This window comes from Polypterus senegalus, chromosome 4 (assembly GCF_016835505.1).
Source record: "Polypterus senegalus isolate Bchr_013 chromosome 4, ASM1683550v1, whole genome shotgun sequence".
In the NCBI taxonomy this organism is placed as follows: domain Eukaryota; kingdom Metazoa; phylum Chordata; class Cladistia; order Polypteriformes; family Polypteridae; genus Polypterus; species Polypterus senegalus.
In genome coordinates, this window is record NC_053157.1 from 204,622,022 (window position 1) to 204,634,915 (window position 12,894).

Consider the following 12,894-nt stretch of genomic DNA (forward strand, 5'->3'; position numbering starts at 1 on the left):
CTGGACGTACTGCGTTGATTGCGCACGATGTTATTACAGACCCTGGAGTGATTGTCGGAGAGACCTTACAGACTCCCGGAGGCAAAGAAAGCGTAAGTGGCGAATGCTGGATTTAGGGGTTATCGAAGAAAGCTATAGCCCTTGGTCTAGTCCATTGTTTCTCAAATAGTGGGGCGCGGGCGCGTTTGACCTCGGGGAACATGCTTTTTTATTTTTCTTTTACATTTTTTTTGAATATAGAATGCACTTTAAATCTTTTCTGTTACATTTAATAAAGCTATTCTTTGTTGTAAATTAGTCCATATTTCTTTCTTTTTTATTCTCTTATACGTTAATAAGGATACAGTGTTATGCAGAGGTGTACTTATAACAATTTTATAGACAAATGATACTATTCATAGTCGCGCGGGGGGCGCGAGATGTTTTCTTCTTCCTAGGAGGGGCATGACAGAAAATAATTGAGAAGCACTGGTCTAGTCCAATTGTTCTAGTTTCTAAACCCGATGGGTCTTGGAGGTTCTGTAATGACTTCTGATGACTCAATCAGGTCTCCAAATTTGATGCGTATCCGATGCCTCGAGTGGTCTGATCTGCTCGATCGACTAGGAAACGCTCAATTCCTAACTACCCTTGACATGACAAAAGGGTATTGGCAAATTCCCTTAACGGATTCTGCAAAGAAAAAAACACATTTAGCACTCCCAGCGGACATTGGCAATACCGGGTCCTTCCTTTTGGTTTGCACGGGGCGCCAGCTACTTTCCAACGTCTGGTAGACACACTGCCACGGCCCCACAATTTCTATTGTGCCGTCTACCTAGATGACGTTGTCATCTATTCCAGCACATGGAAGGATAATGTACGGCAGGTGAAAATGGTACTTTCCACACTGGCAGCAGCAGGGCTTCGTATTAATCCAAAGAAATGTTTCTTTGGATTGAGAGAAGCCAAATATTTGGGCTATCTAGTAGGGGAGGTGTCGTGAAACCACAATGTCTTAAAATTAAAGCCATCATAAATTGGCCCGTCCGATAAATAAGGGGCAAGTACAAGCATTTTGGGATTTGCTGGATATTATCGCTTTGTGCCACATTTCTCAGAAATTGCTGCCCTTATCTAATTTGACAAAGCGGGCACCTATAAAAGTGGTATGGGATGATACAGTAGATAAAGCATTTAGTGACTTAAAATTGACCCTTACGTCAGCACCTGTATTGAAATCTCCTGACTTTTCTCTTCCTTTTGTTCTCCAGACCGATGCATCGGCCACAGGACTGGGTGCCGTGTTGAGCCAATGTGTCAAGGGTGCTGATCACCCCGTTATGTATCTGAGCCGGAAACTGCTGGACCGTGAGATGAAGTATGCTGCGGTGGAGCGAGAGGCCCTGGCGATTAAGTGGGCTATCACATCATTGAGGTACTACCTTTGTTCTTAATTTGAATGACAGTTTAATTGATTTCCAGGCAAACAGAGAGGCAGCTACATGAAAATAAATAAAATCTTAGCAAAGCATATACTCTACAAAATGCAGAAAATAGACATTTCAGTTTCAGGAATTTCCCCCATAAAGGTAAAAAAAGAAATCTATACTAATAAACGGCAAAGCCCTCACTGACTGACTGACTGACTGACTGACTCATCACTAATTCTTTAACTTCCCGTGTAGGTAGAAGGCTGAAATTTGGCAGGCTCATTCCTTACAGCTTCATTACAAAAGTTAGGTAGATTTCGGAATTCTACGTAACGGTCATAACTGGAACCTGCTTACGCATATATATACGGCCATAGCCTGCAGCTCGGTCAACGATGAGGCGGAGTTGCCCTCGTCATCACACCTCCCACATAATTGAGTGCCCATATAAGGCCGTCCATCAGCAGCTATCCAATAGACACGCTGCCGCGAAATATTCGCGAGTGAAGGACTGTGCTTATGCAAACGAAGATGAAATCGTCAGGGATAGACTAGTGTTTGGCACAAACTCAGTGAAAGTGCGAGAGAAACTTCTAAGTACCGGGTCTTAGCTAACATTAAATAAAGCCGTGGACATCACAAGATTGCACGACATAGCACAAGCACAGCTGAGAACCTTCGATGCATGTACTCCGAGCGGCTCACGTCAACTGACTTTGCAGGACTGGGAAAGGTAAACCCGTGCAGTGTGTGATGTCTCAGATAAAGAGGAAGACGAGCTGCTTATTGATGCGGTAGGAAACGAACAAGCCTCTGACACTGAACAAGCCTTTGTACACATATTAATAGGAAAGAAAGGTGTAAAGCTTAAGTTTAAATTACGTTCATAGACACGCTGCCGCTGAATATTCGCAGACAAATTCACAACTTAATGCCGGAAATGCCTGTTAAACATCTTAGATTCATGAGTACCGATTTGGGTAGTGATCAATTCGATGAATGAAACCTGTTCAAAAAACGCATTACACAATTGAGAAGGCAGCAAAACAATATGAAGCAAGTGAAGCATATAAGCATATTCATAAGTGCAGCTACTGCAGAAACAAAGCACGGTGTAAACCTTAAGTTTAAATTAAGTTCATGGACAGGCTGCGCTGGTGTTTGTCATGCCTACGACGAATACGATATTCGCGAGATACAAGTTTATTGAGAAGACACAGGGTATAAACGAGACTTTTCATCACTTTGTAACGGAGTTAAAATTGCTGGTGAAGGACTGTGCTTATGCAAACGAAGATGAGATGATCAGGGATAGAATAGTGTTTGGCACAAACTCAGAGAAACTTTTAAGTGCCGGGTCTGAGCTAACATTAAATAAAGCCGTGAACATTGCGAGATCGCACGAGATAGCACAAGCACAGCTGAGAACCTTCGATGCATGTACTCCGAGCAGCTCACGTGAACTGACTTTGCAGGACTGGAAAAAGTAAATCCGTACATGCAGTTTGTGATGTCTCAGACACACTACTTCTCTGCTGTGAAGCGCAGGTATTTTGCTAATATTTTTATATGTGTGTATATATACAGTATATATATATGTATATATATATATATATATATATATATATATATATATATATATATATATCATACGTATATATATATATATATATTGTCTCACACGCGCGAGGTGGAGGCAGTCAAAGAGCCTAAAGGTGAGTGAAATCTTGCGAGACAAGGGTTTATCACGTGGTACTTACCTGAATCTCTTTCTACCTACAGAAAACTGGAAGAAAAATAAACACATCCATATTCAGTCCCAAAATGGCTGCGATGACATAACTTCCGGTTCCAATCTGATGACGTCACTTCCGGCTCCACACTCAACTACTCCAGTCTAATCATGATGACGTTGGTTTCTGTGGTCCCGCCTCCAATTGTCACTTCACCCCAACAGATACGTGGGGCAGTCCCTGAGCCCCTCCCAACAAACTCCCGAACCTGCCGTTCGTAGAAGGGACAGATTTGCCGGTCCCCCTTGCTCTTTCAAGTGCGGGGAGATCGGACATCTGTCCCCGAACTGTGCCTACGAGCCTATGGATTGCTCGGTAGTAAGGGGAGAAAGGTACTGTGCCGCAGTGACTAACCCTCTGTCTCTTCCATATACAGGTGCAGTTATTATAAATGGCAGAAAGGTAAGGGCAAAATTTGACTCCGGGAGTAACATTTCCATTGTTGCTATCTGTTACGTATTACCGCAACAGTGGACTAAAGCGAAAACTAGTCTAAAATGTATACATGGGGATATTAAATATTACAAAACAGCCAGGTGTGTAATATCGGTAGATCATAAAATAACCAGTATGGCTATGGCTGTATTACCCGATCCCCCTTTTCCAGTCATATTAGGAAGAGATTGGAATAAAATTAACAGCGGTAATAACATAACTGCATCTAATAAGAATTTGGGCTTAGTGATGGAGAATAATGCTCCGACTGCCTCGTGCCGTGTCCCTCAGTAACACGGATCCATACGGGTACCCAGTGCGAAAGTTTTGATGTCCCATCGTCCTCTGCGGGAGCTGATACAGTCGACGCAGAAGGCGTAGAAACAATAGCCCCTCCCATTGAACTCGAAAGCGATCCTATACAAAACTTAATGACACAATTCCGATTAACTTCATCATCATTCAAAAGAACAATGGAATGATGATTCATTAAAAAATGCTAGAAATGCAGTAGTATCTACTGAGGGTTATACAACCCTAGATCCCATGCCACCGATGCCGTTCTTTGTAATTAAAAATGATTTATCATATAGAGTGTCAGAACACGAGGGTGAAGTGCGGGCTTTGTTGTTAATCCCACGTACTTTTCGGCGAAATGTATGTGAGTTAGCACATGCCCACCTTCTAGGAGCCCATCTAGGCTCCGAAAAAACTTTGGAAAGGATAAAACTCAGATTTTATTGGCCGGGAGTTAATGAAGAGGTCAGGCGATTTTGCGTTTCATGTCCGGAGTGTCAACTTCGCCAGATACCCAGAAGGTCTAAAGCTCCTCTTATTCTCCTTCCCCTTATTGACATCCCGTTTGAACGAGTTGGTATCGATCTTGTTGTTCCATTAGAACCCTCGTTAAAAGGTTTTAAATATATTTTAGTTCTAGTAGATTATGCCACTCGCTTTCCAGAAGCTGTTCCGTTGCGCTCAGCTAATTCAAAAAATATTGTACGGGAATTGGTAGGGATATTCGCACGTGTTGGGATCCCCAAGGAGGTCTTAACAGATCAAGGGACTCCTTTCACTTCAGAAACGTTCAGGGAAGTGGCCAAATTACTCAGGATAAAACATCTAAAAACATCGGTTTATCATCCCCAAACTGATGGATTGGTTGAACGTTTTAATCAGACATTAAAACAGAGGTTACGCAAGGTAGTTAACGAGGACGGAAGAAACTGGGATCATTGCTTCCTCTCATTTTGTTTGCCTACTGGGAAGTCCCTCAAACCTCAACAGGGTTTTCTCCTTTTGAATTATTATATGGAAGGCAACCCAGGGGGCTTTTGGACATGTTAAAAGAAGGTTGGGAGGAGGAGGTACTCCCTACTTCAAATATTCTTGAATATATCGCGCAATTACGCGATAGACTAGAGAAAATCAGACCTATCCTAAAAGAGAATTTAGAAAAAGCACAAGCAGCACAGTTATGTTATTATAATAGAAACATCACCATTCGGGAATTTGTCCTGGGTGATCGTGTTATGGTATTAGTCCCAACCTCCCATTATAAATTGTTAGCTCATTGGCAAGGACCTTATGAAATTAAAGAAAGAAAAGGTCTCGTCGACTATTTAGTTAAACAACCTAATCGTCGACCGAGCGAAAGAGTATATCATATCAACTTGCTGAAACCGTGGAAGGAAAGGGAACTCGATCCCTCCTCTGGACAGCCTAGTTCACTTTTTATGTCCTGTGCCAAACTTAATTATGGTTCCGATTTGACACCAGAACAGCGGCAAGATCTCGAAAAGGCTATCTTGTCTGTACCTGAGGTGGTGGATGAATTACCTGGACGTACTGCGTTGATTGCGCACGATGTTATTACAGACCCTGGAGTGATTGTCGGAGAGACCTTACAGACTCCCGGAGGCAAAGAAAGCGTAAGTGGCGAATGCTGGATTTAGGGGTTATGGGAAAGCTATAGCCCTTGGTCTAGTCCATTGTTTCTCAAATAGTGGGCGGCGCTTTGACCTCGGGGAACATGCTTTTTTATTTTTCTTTTACATTTTTTTTGAATATAGAATGCACTTTAAATCTTTTCTGTTACATTTAATAAAGCTATTCTTTGTTGTAAATTAGTCCATATTTCTTTCTTTTTTTATTCTCTTATACGTTAATAAGGATACAGTGTTATGCAGAGGTGTACTTATAACAATTTTATAGACAAATGATACTATTCATAGTCGCGCGGGGGGCGAGATGTTTTCTTCTTCCTAGGAGGGGCATGACAGAAAATAATTGAGAAGCACTGGTCTAGTCCAATTGTTCTAGTTTCTAAACCCGATGGGTCTTGGAGGTTCTGTAATGACTTCTGATGACTCAATCAGGTCTCCAAATTTGATGCGTATCCGATGCCGCGAGTGGTCTGATCTGCTCGATCGACTAGGAAACGCTCAATTCCTAACTACCCTTGACATGACAAAAGGGTATTGGCAAATTCCCTTAACGGATTCTGCAAAAGAAAAAAACACATTTAGCACTCCCAGCGGACATTGGCAATACCGGGTCCTTCCTTTTGGTTTGCACGGGGCGCCAGCTACTTTCCAACGTCTGGTAGACACACTGCCACGGCCCCACAATTTCTATTGTGCCGTCTACCTAGATGACGTTGTCATCTATTCCAGCACATGGAAGGATAATGTACGGCAGGTGAAAATGGTACTTTCCACACTGGCAGCAGCAGGGCTTCGTATTAATCCAAAGAAATGTTTCTTTGGATTGAGAGAAGCCAAATATTTGGGCTATCTAGTAGGGGGAGGTGTCGTGAAACCACAATGTCTTAAAATTAAAGCCATCATAAATTGGCCCCGTCCGATAAATAAGGGGCAAGTACAAGCATTTTTGGGATTTGCTGGATATTATCGTCGCTTTGTGCCACATTTCTCAGAAATTGCTGCGCCCTTATCTAATTTGACAAAGAAACGGGCACCTATAAAAGTGGTATGGGATGATACAGTAGATAAAGCATTTAGTGACTTAAAATTGACCCTTACGTCAGCACCTGTATTGAAATCTCCTGACTTTTCTCTTCCTTTTGTTCTCCAGACCGATGCATCGGCCACAGGACTGGGTGCCGTGTTGAGCCAATGTGTCAAGGGTGCTGATCACCCCGTTATGTATCTGAGCCGGAAACTGCTGGACCGTGAGATGAAGTATGCTGCGGTGGAGCGAGAGGCCCTGGCGATTAAGTGGGCTATCACATCATTGAGGTACTACCTATTGGGGCGGGAATTTACTCTGGTGACGGACCATGCCGCTTTACAGTGGATGTCCCTTCATCGGGAGTCAAATCCTCGCGTCACTAGGTGGTTTTTGGATCTTCAACCGTACCGTTTTAGCGTTACTTATCATAGGAGTTCCTTGCAGGCCAACGCAGATGCTCTCTCCCGGGTTCACAACCTCTCGGTGCAGGTCACCCGACCGGATGTGTCTGGGCTGAGGGGGGGATCATGTCACACACGTGCGAGTTGGAGGCAGTCAAAGAGCCTAAAGGTGAGTGAAATCACGCGAGACAAGGGTTTATCACGTGGTACTTACCTGAATCTCTTTCTACCTACAGAAAACAGGAAGAAAAATAAACACATCCATATTCAGTTCCAAAATGGCCGCGATGACGTAACTTCCGGTTCCAATCTGATGACGTCACTTCCGGCTCCACACTCAACTACTCCAGTCTACTCATGATGACGTTGGTTCCGTGGTCCCGCCTACAATCGTCACTTCCTGCCAACCATTTCCTCTCCCATCATCCCATCTGTTATATAAACGCCATTTTGTTACAGTATGGCATTTACTTTGTACTGAAAAGTCATTTTGAATCATCCTTATTGATGGTATATATATATATACAGGTACTCCTCACTTTACGACCGAGTTCCGTTCCTACGACTATGTTGTTAAGCGAATTGGTCGATAAGTGAGGAGCTTGCGCCAGGAATATAGGAATATAGGATTGAAACTTTTTATGCATTTTTCCCATATGCCTTGCAAACACTTATCTGTCACTTTGTCCCAAGCTGATTTAATGTTTTTAATGCAATCTAAAATACTATATAATTTCCAAAAATCAAAAAAAACCAGATGGTTGTGGCGAGTGCCCTCTTCTACACGGTGGTGTGCTGGGGAGGCAGCATAAAGATGAAAGACGCCTCACGCCTGGACAAACTTGTTAAGAAGGCAGGCTCTATTGTAGTAGTAAAGTTGAGCAGTTTAACATCTGTGGCAGAGCGACGGGCACTAAGCAAACTCCTGTCAATCATGAAGAATCCACTGCATCCACTGAACAGTGTCATCTCCAGGCAGAGGAGTAGCTTCAGTGACAGACTTTTGTCACTGTCTTGCTCCACTGACAGACTGAGGAGATCGTTCCTCCACCACACTATGCGACTAAGTAAGAGGGGGAGTAAATGCTAACATTACTCAAAGTTATTGCCTGCTTTTTTATGTTTTTTCATTTTTATTACTATTTAATTTAATATTGTTTCTTTGTATCAGTATACTGCTGCTGGATTATGTGAATTTCCCCATGGGATTAATAAAGTATCTATCTATCTATCTATCTATCTATCTATCTATCTATCTATCTATCTATCTATCTATCTACCTACATCATTTTCTATTGCTGCTACAGCTTGGGAAAAAGTCGTGCGCAAATAAAACGTTTTGACCGTAGCTATAGCGCCCTGATCCACTGGCTGTAGGACAGCAGTTGTGTTTTTAGGAAGATACACTACCTTTACATCTGGGTGTAGATCATCAAAATGCTGTGGGTGGCCTGGAGCATTATCAAGCAGGAGAATAATTTTAAAAGGAGCTCCCATTTCCAAACAATAATGCTGGACTGAGGGTATGAAGCAGTTCAAAAACCAATCTTAAAATAAAGGTTGCGTCATCCATGCCTTTTTATTTGCACGATAGTAAACGGGCAGACTGTTTTTACTAACGTTTCTTAATGCATGTGGGTTTATGGAGCGATAGACCAGGAAAGGCTTTAACTTGAACCCAGCGGCATTCCCTTCCAACAACAATGTGATCCTGTCTTTAAAAGCCTTGAAACCGGGCATTGCCTTTGCTTCTTTGTGCATATAGGACCTTTCAGGCATTTTTTTCCACCAAAGCCCGGTTTCATCCACATTGAATATCTGTTTCGGGCAGTAGATACCTTTTTTAATTATTCCATCCAATTCATCAACAAATCTTTCTGCTGCTTCTACGTCCGCGCTTGCCGCCTCACCGCTGATTTTCCAATTATGCAGGTTGAATCTCCGCCTAAACCGTTGAAACACACACACACACCAAGCACAAACTAGAGACATTTTAGAACCATCAATACACCTAATCTGCATGTCTTTGGACTGTGGGAGGAAATCGGAGCACCCAGAGGAAACCCACACAGACACTGGGAGAACATGCAAACTCCATGCAGGAAGGACCCGGGAAGCGAAGCCAGGTCTCCTTACTGCGAGGCAGCAGCGCTACCCACTGTGCCACCGTGCCACATATGTATGTATATTGTGATGGACAGCCTACACCCATGCCTGGCCAGAACCCTTTGACACTAGATCTCGGGGAGCAGCCATGGGATTCACGCTACGTCCCCCGGAACACTTGGTGGAAGCCCCCCTGGGTTGGATTTTTTTTTTGGAACACCGAACCTCATTCCTGTTGGGCTCCATGGCCACCACCAGGGGGAGCTGCACGACTTAACGAGCTTGTCTGGGCGGGAGCGCAGCCACATCTGGAGGTGCAGCAGGAAGTAGGTCAACAAGCACCTGCAGCACTTCAGGGTGGGCTATAAAAGGAGCCGACAGTCACCACTCTGGAAGCCAGAGTTGGGAGGAGAAAGAAGAGTGTTTTGTGGTGTTGTTTTTCTTTTGTGTGGTTTTGGGGGACTGTGCTGTGCCTGTGGGACATGGGGAAGGCATGCCCCAGAGGTGAAGAAAATAAATCTTTTTGTTAATATTTACGGGCCTCTGGTGTCAGTCTGTGTCAGGTCAGCGCCAACATAGCGTTTATTCCACAATATATACATATATACACATACAATACAGTATATATTGTCATGCTTGGGTCACAGATTTGCACAGAAACACAGGAGGCTGTAGAGACAGGAACCTTATTCAAACACTGCAAATGAACATTTGTCTCTTTTTCAAAAGTTTAAACATGCTCCATGACAAGACAGAGTTGACAGTTCCACCAGGAGCAGAGAATGTCAGAGAGAGAGAGAGAAAAGCAAACAATCAATTCCAAAACTGACAGGTGCTGTTCAGGCTTTTACGTATGTGGAGTACTGGGCGGGAAGCGTATCGTGTGACAGAGCAACCCGCAACCAAGCCCAGCAAGTAAGGGAGCAATGTGAAGGTAGTGTGTCAGCATTTTTAGGTGGGGTTTTCCCAAGATTGTCTGTATCCTCTAGGTGTGCATTCAGCCCCCCAGCTCACAATATATACTGTACATATATAAAATATGAAAAGACATAAATGTAGGGTGCAGTCATGACAAACTAAACAAATCATATGTTGAAAATTATTTAATAATAAAATATCTACTTTTTTAACAATTAATGTCCTTTAGAATGCAGTAACCTATACAGCTGTAAAAGGAAACAAATAAGCAAACAGATAGATTAATGGGTTGCATGGTTGCTCAGTGAGAGTCCTGCCATAAGGAGATTGGGGTTAATGCCCCAGGTGCCGCATGTGTGGAGCTCACATGCTCTGCCCCTGTCTGCACAGATTTTCTAAGCATGCTCCAGTGTCCTCTCTAATTTGTGTGTGTGTCTGTTTGACTGGCACAGTGTCCAAGGTTTGTTCCTGCCTTGTGAACCATGCATGCTGAGATATCTCCAGCTAATTTCTGGATTAGCAGATTTTGAAAATGGATGGACAGGTTGATTTCTTTAGGAACTTGGTAGAATTAGATTTGATTTGGAGAATCACCTTAAAGCCATGATAAATATTTAAATACATATTAAATATATGTTCAATTACCTATTATTATCCTCCAATTAGTCATTGTCTTCATTCAATTAACTGTAAACAAGTGCTACATTAATTGCTTAAGCGCTGAGGTAAACCATGTACTGTTTTTATTCCCCTCACTATCTATAATTGCTTTGTGCCAATAATACATATTCAGAAGACCTTCTGACCATGAACTGGTTATCTGATTGGGCTTAAATTATTTTATTATTGATCCAGTACTTGAGCAGCATATTAAATCTTCTTAACTGTTCAGAGAACATTAGAAATGGATAATTGAACTTTAATAGTGGTGAATGTAATATGTAATTGAGTGGCACTTGAATATTTATTAATACTTAAACATGCCACTCAAAATAAAGTGTCACTGTTAACAATGATTAACTGACATTCCAACAATTAAAGTCATTAATTTGTAAGCAAAACTATGCAAGGTGACTCATTTAAGGGGGTACAAAAATATTTCAGTAACCTAATCAGAAATCATTCTTGTAGCACACTGAATAGCATATTAAAATCTGTATTTTCAAATTATCATAAGTATATTAAAGGTGATACTAGAGTAAACAGACAAAGACATCACAGAAAAATCAAACAATAACATAAAATGATATAATTAAGGGTGTGCCAGATTTTGTTTTGGCATTTTAAAACCAAGAGCATTTGAAATTTCAAAAGTGTAAACATCATCCATTTTTTGTTTTACAGTACGATTTTCCTGCAGCATCAGTTATCCTCATTGAAATTATGATTGACATCCCAAAGATGGGGAGTGCATTTGCATTGCATTATACTGCGCTAATGACAACATTGAAATAACTGCTAGGTGACATGCACACACATAAAGGATCTATTATGAAAGCACCTTTTTTATTACACGGTGTAACAGGGCGTCTGGTTAAGGTGGCATACTAGGACAGGGCAGTGCCAAATGAAAAATACAAGTGCTGATGTAGTGATTCCTGAGAAACTCCAGAAATAGCACTAGGCGCAGTCTTAAAAAGCACAGTTAAACACTGGCCAGATTGGTATCAGAAGGTGAATAAGAATGAGGTTTTGATCAGCAAGATGACTGGACAAAGAATAAGGGCAACTGACATAAGTGAGCTTTTGTGCACATATGTAGCAAGTGGGCTAGCCGCCCCACCTGACATGGCTCAGACTCATTTGGACAGAGACCCAGAAAGGCTGCCACTATTTTGTTCTACTGTAGTAGTAAATTGGGAAAGAATGCCATCAATGACATGATTTAAATGTAAATAATGTAATTTTGACATTTTTTATGTGTGTTTCATTTTTACCTGCTGTGCTGCTACAGCAGCCTGTGTTAATGTTATTAGCCAGATTTGGTATGTTCCTATACCCCCCCCCCATCTTAATTTGATACATATTGGTACATTCCTAGCTCCCTTTTTGGTACTGGTGCTGCTTTAGACTTAGTTTTTGCCTTACACCATATTGTACTTTAGGTTAAAGAGATTAACATCTTTTTACCTTCAAGTTGTCATTGGTTATCACATATTAATACTTTCAGCTTTTGACAGTCTTGGTGATTAAAGCTATCCATCCACATTCACTAAAATCACACTCCGGTCTTAGGAGAGATGTTTCTCTAATACGGTGCTCAAGGGCGGAATATCTCCTATTTATTGATGACATATTTTGGATATTTGATTGCTAATTTAACTATGCAATTCCAGGTGTTCATGTGTAAGTGTGACGTTATGGCAGTCATCTTGTGTAAGAGAAAACTTCATGCTCAGTCATTGGCTAAACCTTGTTTCAAAGGCAAGATCTTTCTTATGCCTGAGAAAATGACTAATGGCAATTTCTTTTTCAGGCTGTCTTTGACCTTTGGTTTTGTCTTTGATAGAACATAAAGCTCATTTAGTCTTTTGTTCTTGTTGATGATGTACTGACTTTGGACAATCATCCCCTTCTTTTTCAATAATATTCTGCATTTTATGCCCATATAAGACCATATTCCTGTATTATCTCTTTGTTCCTCTATGCCCCATCCCGAAGCTCCGCCTCTTCCGGTCCCATGCCATAAATATCGAGGTCTTCAGAAAGTTTAGCGTCAGACCATGAGCAGTGTTGCAGGATGTCAGACATCCCTGAATCTGACTATTTAGTATAGCCAAACGGGCTTTTTTCTGTTGTTGTGCCAACGATCACTATTTTTAGTTCTCTCTTTTGGACCTTATCATTAAATGGGGT